Source organism: Macadamia integrifolia, unplaced genomic scaffold, assembly GCF_013358625.1.
Source record: "Macadamia integrifolia cultivar HAES 741 unplaced genomic scaffold, SCU_Mint_v3 scaffold1054, whole genome shotgun sequence".
NCBI classification, from domain to species: domain Eukaryota; kingdom Viridiplantae; phylum Streptophyta; class Magnoliopsida; order Proteales; family Proteaceae; genus Macadamia; species Macadamia integrifolia.
In genome coordinates, this window is record NW_024868068.1 from 25,154 (window position 1) to 46,081 (window position 20,928).

Consider the following 20,928-nt stretch of genomic DNA (forward strand, 5'->3'; position numbering starts at 1 on the left):
CCCCCCCAACACACACACACACACAAAAAAAAAAATGGTGCTGCCAGCCTTTATATGCATAAAACTTGATTCCTGCGGACGGATAACTCCATGGGAAACAAGATGAAGGTAGTAGATGCAAGGAGACCCTAGTTTATCTTCATATAATCATCATCTAGGGCCTTTGATAGAATTTTTTCCAGCATAGGTTGCTGCAACCACATGGACAGTCCTTGAGACTATCAAAACAGAATTGAAGATGAAGACTGATTATAATTGCTGTGATACCATGGGACAACAGAGAAACTAATAACCAGTCCCCACAAACCTTGAAGAAGAGAAGAAGAGCAGGAGAGAGAGAGACCATGACATGATTCAGTAGTCTTCTATCGTGGTCAATGACAAATAAACAAAGTACTGTAGGGTCTGACAATAATACCCCTGCGGTGCTACATATCTTAACATCAATGATATCCCATGATCGAGATAATTGGCTGAATCCCATAAATCCATTACACTGAAGTTCACTGTTATCTTCTTTTATAAAAAAATTAACTTCAGCTTCATTTAGTGAATAATCCTGACTTCATATAATTTTTTTTGTTTCATAGAGTTGTATAATGCCCATTGATGAAGGGTTGGGTTTTGATTCACCATTTTAGATCATTATTCTTACAATATGAATCCTATTGTTGCTCTTAGAGGTTGTTTATCTAAGTATGACATGAACTGCAGGAACACCAACAGATTGTGCTTCTTTAGGAATCTCCAAAGCCCTCTTTCCCGCAGTTCCTGACCTGGTAGCTTTCTAGACTCTTTTATGGGTTTAAGTTTTAATTCAAGAAGTTTGTCTAATCAATTATTAATTCAAGCACCTCTATGTTGCCAACAGGATTAATATTATTTGAATCTTATATGCTCTGGTCATCTTTTCTTCGTTATTTCAATATTAACATAGAGCATATGTAAGGAGAATTTTGTCTGTTTCTAAATTAATCAAACAGAGGTAATAATATTTCGGTCGTAAGATCAAGAGTGACATAGCTAAACACAGAGGGAGACCAAAATATAGAACATGTTACCAACATGTGATATCCACAGTTGCTACCCTTATTGATGCCACTGATAACCTGTGAGTACAAGGAAATATTAGCAATTTGGCAAAATCAAAACTAGTTTATAAAAAATAGTTATAATTTGTATAGCTCAAGTTTACCTTAGCAGCAGCAAACCTTACTTAGCTAGTGCTACCTTTAGAAAGCAAGTTAGCTACAGTTGAGCTGCCTTACTTTAACAAAACAAGTAAGCAAGTAAACTACCTTTCCTAAGCCTAAGTTTACCAGGACGAAGCAACTACTGCAACAATAGTTCAACAAATAAACTTGTCCTAATACCTTATAACCCTCTACTCAAAGATTCTTCCTATCTTTAAGAGACTGACGTCTTTATAAAGTGCTGCTGAATTGAAAAACCAAGCTGGTCAAAGGTTAAACTCAAATGGTCTATAGAAAACCAGAATTGGTTTGGTTTGTATTGAACCATTGAACCATGATCAATCATATTTTAAATATTAGACTGAACTAGTTTAAATCCATAAGGCCATTCAATGTGGCTGAACCAAGATATTGAGCCCATAATACGAAAATTGACCCATCAAGAGTTTAATCATTGAATTACTTGAATTGAAGATGAACCATATAATTATCTTGGCACTTGAGTTGACACCAATTACAATAAGACATGTGTTGCAATATGATTCTCAACACATAGATGACAGTAGCAATAGGGGCAGCAGCTGCAGTCCAACAACCAGCAGCAGATGAAGGTGCAGCAGTAGCAATAGGGGCAGCAGCTGCAATCCATGTTCAACAGCACCACTTTCTTCTTCTTCATCTTCTTACAGTTCAACCGTAGTACACAGCAGAATTATAGAATAACAGAGGCAGTTTTGGGCTTTTAAGGTTCAGCCCTAAGGATCGTTAGGGCCCGTTTGGTAGAACCAATAGCAATTGGGTCAGCAGCTGCAGTGCATGTGCAACAGCCCCGCTCTCCTTCTCCTTCTTCTTCTTCTTACTGTTCCACCGTAGTATACAGCAGAATAATGGAATAACAGGGGCGGTTTTTTTGGGCTTTTAAGGTTCAGCCCTAAGGGTCCTTTAGGCTCGTTTGGCTGAACCAGTCCAACTACCAAATTAGATCTAAAATTTAATTCTAAAAACTACTTTTAAAACATAAATTATATAAAATTTAATTCCCTTTAATAAACCCCACCAAATATTAACTTATCAATTTGGATTTGGTCAGCATGATGACCTCTACATTTTGGGTAAGTGCGATGCCTATGGGTGTACACATGTGGGGCCCAGTAAAAATTTTAAATTTTTCCTACATTTTGCCAGCCGAACCGGCTGGCCAGTTGGTAGCAGGGTATCCCGCCAGTTTGTCCATTTTTACACCACTAGTTGTCCTAACCTTTAGGTTCTCGAATCCACCCAATATAGGACTGGTTCCACTCATTTTTTGGCTATTTTTATGCTCCTTCCTCAGCCCATAAATTAGCCAAATTCCCTATCTCCCACTACTGTATATAGGGATCCATAGCAGAGTAGTCTACCTTCTTATACCTACTAGGCTACAACACTAGGGACAGTTGCTTCCAGTTTAGGGTGTTACAACATCATTGCTAGACATCAAGTGTATGATATAAATTTGCTCGTTTAAGGGTGAGAATATTTGTTCTATTATGCTAGGAGCCCAATTCCTACGTTATAATATTTTGTTTATACTTACCGCTCTCTTACTAATTTCTTATATTGTTCCCTCCGATAGATAATTTGAAGAACATGTTTGTTCTAAAATGTCTCTAACTCAACTATTTCATATCAAGATACAAATTGATAGAAATCCTACAACGTTCTTTTAAGTATTATTGCTAGACCTTCCTAAGTTCCTTAGATTACTTGTCATATAATTTACATGACTTTTAAGTAACTGTGAGTATTTTTCAAATAATTACAGCTCTTTCAAGTTATTGAGTGTCTTTGTCATATATGAGATTTGCCACCTCATCTCAGATGGTGATCGCACAGTCCAAAGCTCAGCAGTCCATATCAGCAAGGATGGCAAACAGCCAGCCAATGGGAAGAGCCACCGAAAACTATAAAAAGAAGACTTAAACAGAATTTTATAGTAAGACACTCAGAACACTCAGAGCTCTATCTACTCACCTTTCTATTTTTGTTAGAATACTGACTTAGGCATCGGAGCCTTCCTCCCGGGGTCACCCTCCGGGCCAGTTCCTTATCTATAGTTCGCAGGTTCTAACTGAGCAGGAAACTTCATCAGCATTAGCCGAACACTCGAAGACGAGCACTTTGAAAATTAGCCGAACGTGCTAAAAATCCCAACAGGTATGTCTCTTACTAATTGCTCATATGATTTCAATATATTTAAATTTAAGTTTATGTGTTGGCTTCTATTATTTTGTGGCTCGTAGTCGTCAGGGATCATAACACTCAAAACACTCAGAGCTCTGCCTACTCACCCTTCTCTTTTTATCAAAATACTGACTTTTGCATCAGAGACTTCTTCCCGGGGTCACCCTCCGGGCTAGTTTTTTATCTATGGTTTGCAGGTTCTAACTGATCGAGAAATTTCATCAACATTATCCGAACACTTGAAGACGAGCACTTTGAAAATTAGCTGAATGACGCTTTCATCCCTCCACATCTCCCTCGACTAAAAATCCCAATAGGTATGTCTCTTACCAATGGCTAATACAATTTCAAAATATTTAGATTTAAGTTTATGTATCGACTTCTATTGTTGACACTTAGAACACTCAGAGCTCTACACTCACCCTTCCAATTTTGTCATAATACTGACTTAGGCTTCGGAGCCTTCTTCCCAGGGTCACCCTCCGGTCCAGTTTATTATCTGTGGTATGCAGGTTCTATTGGGCGGGAAACATCAGCAACATTAGCCGAACACTCGAAGACTTGTGCTTTGGAAATTAGCCGAACGACTCTTTCAGCTCTCCACATCTGTCTAGGCTGAAATCTCACCAGACTTCATCAAAATTAGCCGACCACTCGAAGATGAGAACTTTGAAAATTCGCTAAACGACGCTTTGAGCCCTCCTTATCTGTTTTGGCTGAAAATCTCAACTGGTATATCTCTTACCAATTGCTCATAATATTTCAACACAGTTAAATTTATGTTTATGTATCAGCTTCTATTTTTTTGTGGCTCTTGGTCTTTAGGGATCAGAACAATCAGAACACTCAGAGCTCTGCCTACTCTCCCTTCCTTTTTTGTTATAATACTGACTTCGGCATCTGAGCCTTCTTCTCGGGGTCACCCTCTGGGCTAGTTTCTTATTTGTGGTTTACAGGTTCTATTAAGCAGAAAACTTCAGCAACATTAGCTGAACACTCAAAGACGTGCATTTGGGCAATGAGTCAAATGACGCTTTCAGTTCTCCACATTTGTTTCAACTGAAAATTACAACAGGTATGCCTCTTACCAATTTCTTAAACAATTTAAACACATTTAAATTTAAGTTTATATATGGAATTTTATTGTTTTGTTGCTCATTATCGTCAGGGATTTTAATACTCAGAAGACTCTGAGCTCTGCTTGCTTACCCTTTTATTTTTTTTAAAATTCTAACTTAGGCATCAGAGCCTTCTTCCCGGGGTCACTCATTGGGCCAGTTTCTTATCTGTGGTTTGCGGGTTCTAACTGAGTTGGAAATTTCATCAACATTAGCTAAACACTTGAAGATGAGCACTTTGAAAATTAGCCAAATGACACTTTCATCCCTCCACATCTGTCTCGGCAGAAAATCACAACAGGTATGTCTCTTACCAATTGCAAATACAATTTCAACACATTTAGATTTAAGTTTATATATCGGCTTCTACTGTTAACACATAGAACACTCAGAGCTCTACCTACTCACCCTTCTAATTTTGTCAAAATACTGACTTAGGCATCGGAGCCATCTTCCCAGGGTCACCCTAGAGGCCAGTTTATTATCTACGGTATGCAGGTTCTGTTGAATGGGAAACTTTAGTGACATTAGCCGAACACTCGAAGACGCGCACTTTGGAAATTTGCCGAACGACGCTTTCAGCCCTCCAAATCTATTTCTGTTGAAAATCTCAATAGGTATGTCTCTTACCAATTGCTCAAACAATTTCAACATATTTAAATATAATTTTATGTATCGGTTTCTATTTTTGTATGGCTTTTAGTCGTTAGGGATCATAACACTCAGAACACTCAGATCTGTGTGTACACACCCTTCCTTTTTTGTCAGAATACTGACTTAGGAATCGTAGCCTTTCATAGGGTCACCCTCTAGGCTAGTTTCTTATCTATGGTTTGTAGGTTCTATTGATCGGGAAACTTCAGCAACATTACCTGAACACTCGAAGATGAGCAATTTGGAAATTAGCCGAACGACGCTTTTGACTCCCCATATTTGTCTCAGCTGAAAATCCGAACAGGTATATCTCTTACCAATTGCTCATACAATTTAAAGACATATAAAATTAAGTTTATTTATCAGTTTCTATTATTTTGTGGCTCATAGTCATTAAAGATCATAATGTTGAGAACACTCAGAGCTCTTCCCACTCACCCTTCTATTTTTATCAGATTACTGACTTAGGCATCGGAGCCTTTTTCCCATGGTCACCCTCCAGGCCAATTTCTTATCTGTGGTTTGCGGGTTCTATTGAGGGTGGAAAACTTCAGCAACATTAGCCGAACACTTAAAGATGAGCAATTTGAAAATTACTCAAACGACGCTTTCAGCTCCCCACATCTATCTCAGCTATAAATCCCAACAGGTATGTCTCTTTCCAATTGCTCATATAATTTAAAGACATTTAACTTTAAGTTTATTTATCGGTTTCTATTATTTTGTGGCTCATAGTCATTAGAGATCAAACGCTGAGAACACTCAGAGCTCTTCCCACTCAATTTTCTATTTTTAACAGATTACTGACTTAGGCATCGGAGCCTTTTTACCGGAGTCACCCTCCGGGCTAGTTTCTTATCTATGGTTTGCAGGTTCTATTGAGGGTGAAAAACTTCGGCAACATTAGCCGAACACTTAAAGATGAGAAATTTTAAAATTAGTCGAACGACGCTTTCAGCCCCCCACATCTATCTCAGCTGTAAATCCCAACAGGTATGTCTCTTTCCAATTGCTCATATAATTTAAAGACATTAAATTTAAGTTTATTTATTGGTTTCTATTGTTTTGTGGCTTATAGTTGTCGGGGATCATAACACTCAGACCACTTAGAGCTCTGCCTACTCACCCTTCTATTTTTGTCAGAATACTAACTTAGGCATCGGAGGCTTCTTCCCAGGTCACCCTCTGGGCCAGTTTCTAATTTATGGTTTGCAGGTTCTATTTAGGGTAGGAAACTTCAGCAACATTAGCCGAACACTCAAAGATGAGCAAATTGGAAAATATCCAAACAACGCTTTCAGCTCCCCACATCTATCTCAGCTGAAAATCCGAACAGGTATGTGTTTTACCAGTTTCTTATACCATTTAAAGACATTTAAATTTAAGTTTATTTATCGGATTTTATTATTTTGTGGCTCATACTCATCAGGGATCATAACACTTAGAACACTCATTACTCTACCTACTCACCCATCTATTTTTGTTAGAATACTGACTTAGGCATCGGAGCGTTCTTCCCGGGGTCACCCTCCGGGCCAATTTCTTATCTTTGGTTTACAGGGTCTAATGGGGGCGGGAAACTTTAACAACATTAGGCGAACACTCAAAGACGAGCACTTTGGAAATTAGCCGAACGTGCTTTAGGCCCTTCACATCTGTCTTGGGTAAAAATCCCAATGGGTATGTCTCTTATTAATTGCTCATACGATTTCAACATATTTAATTTAAGTTTATGTGTCGACTTCATTGTTTTATAGTTTAAAGTCGTCAGTGATCATAACACTCAGAACACTCAAAGCTCTGCCAACTCACCCTTCTCTTTTTATAAGAATACTGACTTAGGCATCAGAGCCTTCTTCCCGGGGTCACCCTCCGGGCCAATTTTTTATCTGTGGTTTACATGTTCTAACTGAGAGGGAAATTTCATCAACATTAGCCGAACACTTGAAGATGAGCACTTTGAAAATTAGCTGAATGACGCTTTCATCCCTCCACATCTCTCTCGACAAAAAATCCCAATAGGTATGTGTTTTACCAATTGCTAATACAATTTCAAAATATTTAGATTTAAGTTTATGTATCGGCTTCTATTGTTGACACTTAGAACACTCAGAGCTCTACACTCACCCTTCCAATTTTATCAGAATACTGACTTAGGCATCGGAGCCTTCTTCCTGGGGTGACCCTCTGGGCCAGTTTCTTATCTGTGGTTTGCAGGTTCTAATGAGGGCGGGAAACTTTAACAACATTAGCCGAACACTCAAAGACGAACACTTTGGAAATTGGCTGAACGTGCTTTCAGCTCTTCACACCTGTCTCGGCTAAAAATTCCATCAGGTATGTCTCTTACTAATTGCTCATACGATTTCAACATATTTAAATTTAAGTTTATGTGTTGGTTTCTATTGTTTTGTGGCTTGTTGTCGTCAAGGATCATAACACTCAGAACACTTAGAGCTTTGCCTACTCACCCTTCTCTTTTTATAAGAATACTGACTTAGGCATCGAAGACTTCTTCCCGGGGTCACCCTCCGGACCAGTTTTTTATCTGTGGTTTGCAGGTTCTAATTGATCGGGAAATTTCATCAACATTAGCCAAACAATTGAAGACGACCACTTTGAAAATTAGTTGAATGACGTTTTCATCCCTCCACATCTCTCTCGACTAAAAATCCCAATAGGTATGTCTCTTTCAATTTGGTAATATAATTTCAAAATATTTAGATTTAAGTTTATGTATTGGATTCTATTTTTTTATGGTTCTTAGTCGTTAGTGATAATAACACGCAGAACACTCCGAGCTCTGCCTATTCACCCTTCCATTTTTTTCATAATACTAACTTAGGAATCGGAGCCTTCTTCCCGGGGTCACCGTCTAGGCCAGTTTCTTATGTATGGTTTGTAGGTTCTAACTGAGTGAAAAACTTTTGCAACATTAGCTAAACACTCATAGACGAGAACTTTGAAAATCAGCCAAATGACACTTCTAGCTCTCCACATCTGTACTAACTATACTACTAACCTCTGGGCCCATGGTACCGGAAAGAATCTCGACCACATTGTGCCCAAAACCATGAATACCACAATTTCAACTGTAGATTTCATTTATAGAACCATAATTACTTACCTCACTTACCTCTGCAGTCCAAAACCATTTCTCAGCCTCATCTTTCATATTCATAGGTTAGTAGATAATATTAATAATGGCACACAACATTCATAACAATACAATAACATATCATTGATGCATATAATTCACACAAAATAGTAATAACGCATAAACACTCCATAAAACAAAGAAAAAAATATGCCCACTCGCCTTGTTTTCCAAATCAAAAGTACAATGAGATCCCCACAATCGATGTCGTACCCACACCCGATTGTTTAGTTTCATAACCAAATGTGTGTATTATTTGTTAAATATTCTGAATTGACTCATTATAGGTTCACTACTGAACCCAAAACAACTCTTAACAACCCATGTCTAAATCTTATTTGAAATCTTGAAAATGCCCCCAAGTTACCCTTACTCGCAGGGCTAATTTGGGTAAATTGGTAGAGAACATAACGCACAAGGGGTAGGGTACCATTCAACCAAAATAGGGGCTGATTGGGCTGAAAAACACCCAATTGGTGTGAGACAACTGGCTGGCCGCTTGCCCAATCGGTAGGAGAGATTCTATAAAAATTTATGCACTTCTATATGTGGTTCCGCCAATTTCTCTGGCTTAGGCTGCCCATGGCCGATAGGTATGGTCCATGGCAACATGGGGAAGTATCTCCTTGTCCCTAGGGTCATTTTACAGTCCACAAAATCACCAATTACATGAGTTAAAATTCTGCCTTAACATACTTTCAAATTTCTTCCTAATTTGTATACTTAAACCTTATAATTCTGTAATAAAAAATTTCCCACCTCTCATACTGATTTAATTGGAGCTGGAACATTATAAAAAGTATGGATGAGCCATAGTCTAGCTAACTAAAATTAGGAATTCTTCCACTGAGTACAAAATAAGTATATAGGGACTAATTTTAGTCCCTAATTTACTGAATTCCTAATGGAGAATGCTTCTACTTTAATTAACCTAATTCCTTTGCATGCTGTCTCAGATTCCCAAATTTTGGGTGGATGTATACTTGAAACCCAAAACGGGTTTCATTCCTACTTAATGTAATTGCTGATAGCAATTAGAGTGGTGGAATTTTATCTTGTTGAGTATGTTTACAGTAGAAGGAAGGTTCTAGCAGCTCAACCTACCTGTGTGCAGCATCAACTCTATGTACAGTGTGGTAGTAGCAATCTTCCATGCTTGAATCTGCTCTATTTTGTTGCAATTTCAATCCTAGTAACATCTGAACTTTTGACAGCAGCTTTGCTAAGCTCCATGTGCATGAATTACTATCCTCAGTCATGATTAGTAGCAGAACAACAGCTAAATTCCAAAGATGGGCAGCAACCACCTTCTTGTATAATAATTTCCTTCCTTATCGCTTGTATCAGTAGCAGCTGTATGCAGCTGCAAGAGGCTTCATCATTAAGCCTTTGCTCTCACCAACAAGCAATAGCAGTAGATGAAGGTGCGGTAGTAGCTGTTATACCCAATGGATCATTAAGAGGGGATGAATTAGTAATATCAAAAAAACGATCCTCACAAGTTGCTTCACGTGCACACTCGTCAATTAATACCTGAAAGCAAATCACAAACCCCGACACAAAGAGATACGTGGTTCGACAGTGTGCCAACATCCATGAAGCAAATGACCGTTTGAGCTACAACTCAAATCCGGTCTTAGTAATTCGACTGCACCCACAATTAGGAGCACTGACCCCTTAACAAGATTCAACACAACACCCATTGTATTTAGAGTTGCAACTTCAACTACGCTTGTCAAGCACCCAGGATACAACATTTACAACCATTCACCAATAAACAGAGGAAACCCTAAAACATCAAGTCTACCCAACACCCCGAGTATAGACTTACATTCAATAGAAATAAAGATTTAAACAAATACTGCACTCACTTTGATTTCTTAGTCTTCAGTCAATGTACACATTCTCAGACAAGGTGTGTTTCTTCAAATCACCAAACCACTTCAAACAATAACCAATAACTTTCTTCACAGATCCAAGTTAATGATGAATGTAATGGCAGCACTTCAATTTTAGATATAACCCCATTTAATCACAGTAGCAACAATAACAATATGCATATTTAAGACAGCAGTAGGAACATCAATATATAAAAGTTCTTCAATTAACTGATGGGCTTGTGGCAATATTGGTCTATTAAAGCAACCTCATAAATCAACTCCGATATGAATGTCCATATTTTAAAATTCAGACTGAAGCTGGATATATATAGAACCGAACCTGAATTTTGAGATCGCAAACAGTAGACTTCCTTTAAACCTAAGAACAATGCATAAATAGTTCTTGTAGCAATCACGGGCAGCACCTCTTCTCCTTCTTTTGTGCGGCAACAATGGACCCTTTCCTCCTTCCATTGGTCAGCAGGAAATCTGAAAAAATAATGAGTCAGAGCAGTAAACGAACCGAAAGATACGATTAGCAAACTCTCTCAATCTGTTGCTCTCCCGCACTTTCTTCCTGCCTTCCTCTTTCTTTTCGTATGGAGAAGACCTCTTTTTATACCTAGCATAACAGACTTCAAAAAGTAATTCCATATTGGAGTTCTTCTCCTAATTCTTTTGATCTCAAATCTGAGATTTTCCCTTTTTATTTGAACTGTGCTTGGGATGTACGCACAAGAGACTCCAGCAAGGCCGATTTTCTAGAAGTCCAACTGAATTGAGGATTCTTCTTTTGACTGGAAATATTAGAAAAAAGAGAGGCTCCTTGTTGTCCCATATCAGTGAAAACTCTTCTTGCTGCCCACATATAAGAAGGTTACTTCCTTGTTGGACTCCATCTTTTTAAAAAATAACAGACTTCTTTTTCTTTTCTTTTTATAGAGCATAGGGTATCCACGGTTGGGAATCATAATCAGATTAAGAATAGAAAAGATTTACCTGCTGGATATGAGTTTCAGTCACAACTAACTTGCTGAGATTTTGGCTGAAATTATATCAAAAACATTGAGCTGGCTATGCTGCTGAACCATTTTTCATATAGAAAGGCTGAGACATTATGTAATGATATTGTGTTGAATCAAAGTCTAGAAGCTGACTCACCATTCCACTATTTAGCTGTTCGATTCAACAAATAAACTTGTCCTAATACCTTATAACCCTTTACTCAAAGATTCTTCATATATTCAAGAGACTGACGTATTTATAAAGTGCTGCTGAATTGAAAAACCAAGCTGGTCAAAGGTTAAACTCAAATGGTCAATAGAAAACCCGATTTGGTTTGGTTTGTATTGAACCATTGAACCATGATCAATCATATTTTAAATATTAGAGTGAACCAGTTTAAATCCATAAGGCCATTCAATGTGGCTAAACCAAGATATTGAGCCCATAATACGAAAATTGACCCATCAAGAGTTTAATCATTGAATTACTTGAATTGAAGATGAACCATATAATTATCTTGGCACTTGTGTTGACACCAATTACAATAAGACATGTGTTGCAATATGATTTTCAACAAATAGATGACAGTAGCAATAGGGGCAGCAGCTGCAGTCCAACAACCAGTAGCAGATGAAGGTGCAGCAGTAGCAATAGGGGCAGCAGCTACAATCCATGTTCAACAGCACCCCTCTCCTTTATCTTCTTCTTCTTCTTCTTCTTCGTCTTCTTCTTCTTCACCTTCTTACAGTTCAACCATAGTATACAGCAGAATAATGGAATAACAGAGGCAGTTTTGGGCTTTTAAGGTTCAGCCCTATGGGTCGTTTGGGCCCGTTTGATAGAACCAGTAGCAATTGGGGCAGCAGCTGCAGTGCATGTGCAACAGCCCCCTCTTCTTCTCCTTCTTCTTCTTAGTGTTCCACTATAGTATACAGCAGAATAATGGAATAACAGAGGCGGTCTTTTTGGGCTTTTAAGGTTCAGCCCTAAGGGTCCTTTAGGCTCGTTTGGCTGAACCAGTCCAACTACCAAATTAGCTCTAAAATTTAATTCTAAAAACTACTTTTAAAACATAAATTATATAAATTTAATTCCTTTTAATAAACCCCACCAAATATTAACTTATTAATTTGGATTTGGTCAGCATGATTACCTCTACATTTTGGGTGAGTGCAATGCCTGTGGGTGTAGGCATGTGGGCCCCTGTAAAAATTTTCAATTTTTCCTACATTTTGCCAGCCGGTTGGCAGTAGGGTATCCCGCCCGTTCGTCCATTTTTACACCACTAGCTGTCCTAACCTTTAGGTTCTCGAATCCACCCATTATAGGACTGGTTCCACTCATTTTTGGCTATTTTTATGCTCCTTCCTTAGCTCATAAATTAGCCAAATTCCCTGTCTCCCAGTACTGTATATAGGGATCCATACCAGAGTAGTCTACATTCTTATACCTACTAGGCTACAACACTAGGGACAGTTGCTTCCAGTTTAGGGCGTTACAACATCATTGGTAGACATCAAGTGTATGATATACACTTCACTCGTTTAAGGGTGAGAATATTTGTTCTATTATGCTAGGAGCCCAATTCCTATGTTATAATATTCTGTTTATACTTACCGCTCTCTTACTAATTTCTTATATTGGTCCCTCCGATAGGTAATTTAAAGAACATATTTGTTCTAAAATGTCTCTAACTCAACTATTTCATATCAAGATACAAATTGATAGAAATCCTACAACGTTCTTTTAAGTATTCTTGCTAGACCTTCCTAAGTTCCTTAGATTACTTGTCATATAATTTACACGAATTTAAAGTAACTGTGAGTATTTTTCAGATAATTACAGCTCTTTTAAGTTATAGATTGTCTTTGTCATATATGAGGTTTGCCACCTCAGCTCAGATGGTGATTGCACAGAGTAAAGCTCAACAGTCCATATCAGCAAGGATGGCAAACAACCAGCCAATGGGAAGAGCCACCGACCACTATAAAAAGAAGACTTAAACAGAATTTTATGGTAAGCCACTCAGAACACTCAGAGCTCTATCTACTCACCCTTCTATTTTTGTTAGAATACTAACTTAGGCATCGGAGCATTCCTCCCGGGGTCACCCTCCGGGCCAGTTCCGTATCTATGGTTTATAGGTTCTAACTGAGCGGGAAACTTTATCAGAATTAGCCGAACACTCGAAGGCAAGCACTTCAAAAATTAGCCCAATGTGCTAAAAATTCGAACAGGTATGTCTCTTACTAATTGCTATGCCTCTTACTAATTGCTCATACAATTTCAACATATTAAAATTTAAGTTTATATGTTGGCATCTATTGTTTTGTGGCTCGTAGTCGTCAGGGATCATAACACTCGGAACGCTCAGAGCTCTGCCTTCTCACCCTTCTCTTTTTATCAGAATACTGACTTTGGCATCAGAGACTTCTTCTCGGGGTCACCCTTTGGGCCAGTTTTTTATCTATAGTTTGCAGGTTCTAACTGATCGAGAAATTTCATCAACATTAGTTGAACACTTGAAGACGAGCACTTTGAAAATTAGCTGAATGACGCTTTCATCCCTCCACATCTCTCTCGACTAAAAATCCCAAAAGGTATGTCTCTTACCAATTGCTAATACAATTTCAAAATATTTAGATTGAAGTTTATGTATCGACTTCTATTGTTGACACTTAGAACACTCAAAGCTCTACATACTCACCTTTCCAATTTTGTCAGAATACTGACTTAGGCATCGGAGCCTTCTTCCCAGGGTCACCCTTCGGGCCAGTTTATTATCTGTGGTATGCAAGTTTTGTTGGGCGGGAAACTTCAGCAACATTAGCCGAACACTCGAAGACTTACGCTTTGGAAATAAGCCGAACGACTCTTTCTGATCTCCACATTTGTCTCCGCTGAAAATCCCACCAGATATGTTTCTTACCAATTGCACATACAACTTCAACACATTTTAATTTAAGTTTACGTATTGACTTCTTTTGTTTTATGCCTCTTAGTTGTCAGTGATCATATACCTACACACATTTGATTAATACGAGATTAGTTAGGCCAAAATTCACCATTATTTAAGTTTCTTAGGAAATTTTCCTCTTTGGAGTCAAAACTAGTGAAATGATACCGAAAGTCAATATACCGTTGAACTTTCCTCGTAATTGTAATTTTCTTATTGAAAACTTACAATCTATACAAAAGGTTTAAATGAAATAAAATGGACCCTATAATTACTGAGAGCCAGTACGCCACCTAATACAAAAGGGCATCACAGAGAGAATGCTTATTAATTTTTCTATAATTTAAATGCACAAGAAAGTATTTTTTTTAACACTATAAACATAATGGCCAAATATCCAAATATAAATTAGAACAAGTATTTAACATAATCCACAAATATATGCAAATGAATCTTACAAACTGATATAAAATAAATAATATACTCTAAATAATTCCTATCTTAATTATGCTAATATGAAAATGATAACGCAGACATTTCTTAAAAGGGAACAAAAGGAGAAATAATTAAACAATTTCACATAATATGATTCACATACATGGTTAAACACCAGAATATGACTTAAATACAAGAATAACCAATCCATCCATAGGTCTCCCCAACCTCAACCTGCTCTCGCGGAACTTATACGGAATCGGTGTGAACCCCACTTTGTTTCTAATTAATATATTCGTTACTTATCCCTCTTGGTCTTGATGCACATCCCTCATAACATCCTCATCTCTGCTACACCTAGAGATGAGGATGTTTTGTGGGATCCTCATCTCTGGGTGTAGCAGAGATGATGAAGTTGCGTGTGATATTCGGTAAGACCAAGAAGGATAAATTAAGGAATGATTGTATGAGAAAAAAAGTGGGGGTCGCACTGACTCGGGACAAGCTCCGTGAGAGCCACAACAGGTATGTCTCTTACCAATTGCAAAAACAATTTCAACACATTTTGATTTAACTTTATATATCGGCTTCTACTGTTAACACATGGAACACTTAGAGCTTTTCCTACTCACCCTTCTAATTTTGCCAGAATCCTGACTTAGGCATCGGAGCCATCTTCCCGAGGTCACCCTCTGGGCCAGTTTATTATCTATGGTATGCAGGTTCTGTTGAATGGGAAACTTTAATGACATTAGCCGAACACTCGAAGCGTGCACTTTGGAAATTTTCCGAACGACGCTTTCAGCCCCCCAAAATATATTTTCTTCTGAAAATCCCAACAGGTATGTCTCTTACCAATTGCTCATATAATTTCAACATATTTAAATATAAGTTTATGTATCGGCTTCTAATTTTTTATGGCTTTTAGTCGTTAGGGATCATAACACTCAGAACACTCATATCTCTGTGTACTCACCCTTCCTTTTTTGTCAGAATACTGACTTAGGAATCGTAGCCTTCTTCATAGGGTCACCCTCCGGGCTAGTTTCTTATCTATGGTTTGTAGGTTCTACTGATCAGGAAACTTCAGCAACATTACCTGAACACTCGAAGACAAGCAATTTGGAAATTATCCAAATGACGCTTTCAGCTCCGTATATTTGTCTCAGCTGAAAATCCTAACAGGTATATCTCTTACCAATTGCTCATACATTTTAAAGACATTTAAATTTAAGTTTATTTATTAGTTTCTACTATTTTGTGGTTCATAGTCGTTAGAGATCATAACGCTGAGAACACTCAGAGCTCTTCCCACTCACCCTTCTATTTTTATCAGATTACTAACTTAGGCATCGGAGCCTTTTTCCCGGGGTCACCCTCTGGGCCAGTTTCTTATCTGTGGTTTGCAGGTCCTATTGAGGGTGGAAAACTTCAGCAACATTAGCCGAACACTTAAAGATGAGCAATTTGAAAATTAGTCGAACGACTCTTTCAGCTCCCCACATCTATCTCAGTCGTAAATCCCAACAGGTATGTCTCTTTCCAATTGCTCATTTAATTTAAAGATATTTAACTTTAAGTTTATTTATCGGTTTCTATTATTTTGTGGCTTATAGTCGTCGAGGATCATAACACTTAGAACACTTAGAGCTCTGCCTACTCACCCTTTTATTTATGTCAGAATACTGACTTAGGCATCAGAGGCTTCTCCCCAGGGTCACCCTCTGGGCCAGTTTCTTATCTGTGGTTTGTAGGTTCTATTGAGGGCAGGAAACTTCAGCAACTTAGCTGAACACTCAAAGATGAGCAATTTGGAAATTAGCCGAACAACGCTTTCAGCTCCCCGCATCTATCTCAACTGAAAATCCCGACAGGTATGTGTTTTACCAATTGCTCATACTATTTAAAGACATTTAAATTTAAGTTTATTTATCGGATTTTATTGTTTTGTGGCTCATAGTCGTCAGGGATCATAACACTTAGAACACTCAGAGCTCTGCCTACTCACCCTACTATTTTTGTTAGAATACTGACTTAGGCATCGGAGCCTTCTTCCCGGGGTCACCCTCCGGGCCAGTTTCTTATCTGTTGTTTGTAGGTTCTAATGAAGATGGGAAAATTTAACAACATTAGCCGAACACTCGAAGACGAGCACTTTGGAAATTAGCCGAACGTGATTTAGGCCCTTCACATCTGTCTTGGCTAAAAATCCTAACTTGTATATCTCTTATTAATTGCTATACGATTTCAACATATTTAAATTAAGTTTGTGTCGGCTTCATTGTTTTGTGGTTCGTAGTCATCAGGGATCATAACACTCAGAACACTCAAAGCTCTGCCAACTCACCCTTCTCTTTTATCAGAATACTGACTTAGGCATCAGAGCCTTCCTCCCGAGGTCACCCACTGGGCCAGTTTTTTATTTGTGGTTTACAAGTTTTAACTGAGCAGGAAATTTCATCAACATTAGCCGAACACTTGAAGATGACGACTTTGAAAATTAGCTGAATGATGCTTTCATCCCTCCACATCTCTCTGTACTGAAAATCCCAATAGGTATGTCTCTTTCCATTTAGAAATACAATTTAAAAATATTTAGATTTAAGTTTGTGTATTGGATTTTATTTTTTTATGGTTCTTAGTCGTTAGTGATCATAACGCTCAGAACACTCAGATCTCTACCTACTCACCCTTCTATTTTTTGTCAGAATACTGACTTAAGCATTGGAGCCTTCTTCCCGGGGTCACCCTCTGGGCTAGTTTCTTATCTGTGGTTTACAGGTTCAAATGAGGGTGAGAAAATTTAACAATATTAGCCGAACACTTGAAGACGAGCACTTTGGAAATTAACCGAACGTGCTTTAGGCCCTTCACATCTGTCTTGGCTAAAAATCCCAACGGGTATGTCTCTTATTAATAACTCATACGATTTCAACATATTTAAATTTAAGTTTATGTGTCTGCTTCATTGTTTTGTGGTTCGTTGTCACCAGGGATCATTACACTCAGAACACTCAGAGCTCTGCAAACTCACCCTTCTCTTGACTTAGGCATCAAAGCTTTCTTCCCAGGGTCACCCTCCGGGCTAGTTTTTTATCTGTGGTTTACAGGTTCTAACTGAGCAGGAAATTTCATCAACATTAGCCAAACACTTGAAGACGAGCACTATAAAAATTAGCTGAATGACGCTTTCATCCCTCCACATCTCTCTCAACTAAAAATCCCAACAGGTATTTCTCTTACCAATTGCTAATATAATTTCAACATATTTAAATTTTAGTTTATGTATCGGCTTCTACTGTTGACACTTAGAACACTCAGAGCTTTACACTCACCCTTGCAATTTTGTAAGACTACTGACTTAGGCATCGGAGCTCTACAATCACCCACTCACCTTGTTTTCCAAATCACAAGTACAATGAGATCCCCACAATCGACGTCGTACCCACGCCCAATTGTTTAGTTTCATAACCAAATGAGTGTATCATTTGTTAAATATTCTGAATTGACTCATTATAGGTTCACTACTAAACCCAAAACAACTCTTAACAACCCATGTCTAAATCATATTTGAAACCTCGAAAATGACCCAAGTTACCCCTACTCATAGGGATAATTTTGGTAAATAGGTAGAGAACATAACCCACAAGGGGTATGGCACTATTCAACCAAAATAGGGGCTGATTGGGCTGAAAAACACCCAATCGGTATGAGACAACTGGCTGGCGGCTTGCCCAATCAGTAGGAGAGATTCTATAAAAATTTATGCACTTCCAAAGATGGGCAGCAACCACCTTCTTGTATAATAATTTCCTTCCTTATAGCTTGTATCAGTAGCAGCCTTATGCAGCTACAAGAGGCTTCATCATTTAGCCTTTGCTCTCACCAACAAGCAGCAGCAGTAGATGAAGGTGCGACAGTAGCTGTTATACCCAATGGATTACTAAGAGGGGGTGAATCAGTGATATCAAAAAAATGATCCTCACAAGTTGCTTCACGTGCACACTCATCAATTAATACCTGAAAGCAAATCACAAACCACGACACAATGAGATACGTGGTTTGGCAGTGTGCTAACATCCACGAAGCAAATGACTGTTTGAGCTACAACTCAAATCCGGTCTTAGTAATTCGACTGCACCCACAATCAGGAGCACCGACCCCTTAACAAGATTCAACACAGCACCCACTGTTTTTGGAGCTACAACCTCAACTACGCTTGTCAAGCACCCACGATACAGCATTTACAACCAATCACCAATAAACAGAGGAAACCCTAAAACATCAAGTCTACCCAACACCCCGAGTATAGACTTACATTCAATAGAAATCAAGATTTAAACAAATAATGCACTCACTTTGATTTCTTGGTCTTTAATCAATGTACCCCTTCTCAGACAAGGTGTGTTTCTTCAAATCACCAAACCACTTCAAACAATAACCAATAAATTTCTTCACAGGTCCAAATTAATGATGAATGTAATGGAAGCACTTCAATTTTAGATATAACCCCATTCAATCACAGTAGCAACAATAATAGTATGCATAAGCAAGATAGCAGTAGGAACATCAATATATAAAAGTTCTTCAATTAACTGATGGGCTTGTGGCAATATTGGTCTATTAAAGCAACCTCATAAATCAACTCCAATATGAATGTCCATATTTTAAAATTCAGACTGAAGCTGGATATATATAGAACCGAACCTGAATTCTGAGATCGCAAACAGTAGACTTCCTTTAAACCTAAGAAGAATGCAGCAATAGTTCTTTAAGCAATAACTGGCTGCACCTCTTCTCCTTCTTTAGTGCGGCAACAAAGAACCCTTTCCTCCTTCTATTGGTCAGCAGGAAATCAGAACAAATATTGAGTCAGAGCAGTAAGAACGAACGAAAAGATACGATCAGAAAACTCTCTCAATCTGTTGCTCTCCCTCTCTTTTTGCCTGCCTTCCACTTTTTTTTCGTATGAAGAAGACCTCTTTTTATACCCAGCATAACAGATTTCAAAAAGTAATTCCATATTCGAGTTCTTCTCCTAATTCCTTTTGATCTCAAATCTGAGATTTTCCCTTTTTGTTTGAACTGTGCTTGGGATGTACACACAAGAGACTCCACTTGATATCGGCTGCTTTCTCTTTCTACTTCTTTCTTTCTAATTTGAGTTAATAACAGCACACGTAAAAGGATCCAGCAAGGCCGATTTTCTAGAAGTCCAACTGAATTGAGGATTCTTCTTTTGACTGGAAATATGAGAAAAAAGAGAGGCTCCTTGCTGTCCCATATCAGTGAAAACTCTTCTTTCTGCCCACATATAAGAAGGTTACTTCCTTGTAGGACTCCAGCTCTTTTAAAAAATAACAGACTTCTTTTTCTTTTCTTTTTATAGAGCATAGGGTATCCACGGTTGGGAACCATAATCAGATTAGGAATAGAAAAGATTTACCGGCTGCATATGAGTTTCAGTCACAACTAACTTGCAAAGATTTTGGCTGAAATTATACCAAAGACGTTGAGCTGGCTATGCTGCTGAACCATTATTCATAAAGAAAGGCTGAGACATTATGTAATGATGTTGTATTGAATCAAAGTCTAGAAGCTGACTCACCATTCCACTATTTAGCTGTTCGATTCAACAAATAAACTTGTCCTAATACCTTATAACCCTCTACTAAAAGATTCTTCATATCTTTAAGAGACTGACATCTTTATAAAGTGCTGCTGAATTGAAAAACCAAGCTGGTCAAAGGTTAAACTCAAATGGTCTATTGAAAACCAGAATTGGTTTGGTTTGTATTGAACCATTGAACCATGATCAATCATATTTTAAATATTAGAGTGAACCAGTTTAAATCCATAAGGCCATCCAATGTGGCTGAACTAAGATATTGAGCCCATAATACGAAAATTGACCCATTAAGATTTTAATCATTGAATTACTTGAATTGAAGATGAACCATATAATTATCTTGGCACTTGTGTTGACACCAATTACAATAAGACATGTATTGCAATATGATTCTCAACATATAGATGACAGTAGCAATAGGGGCAGCGGCTGCAGTCCAACAACCAGCAAGAGGTGAAGGTACAGAAGTACCAATAGGGGCCGCAGCTGCAATCCATGTTCAACAGCACCCCTTTCCTTCTTCTTCTTCTTCGTCTTCTTCTTCTTCATCTTCTTAGAGTTCAACCGTAGTATACAACAGAATATTGGAATAACAGAGGCAGTTTTGGGCTTTTAAGGTTCAGCCCTAAGGATCGTTTGGGCCCGTTTGGTAGAACCAGTAGCAATTGGGGCAGCAGC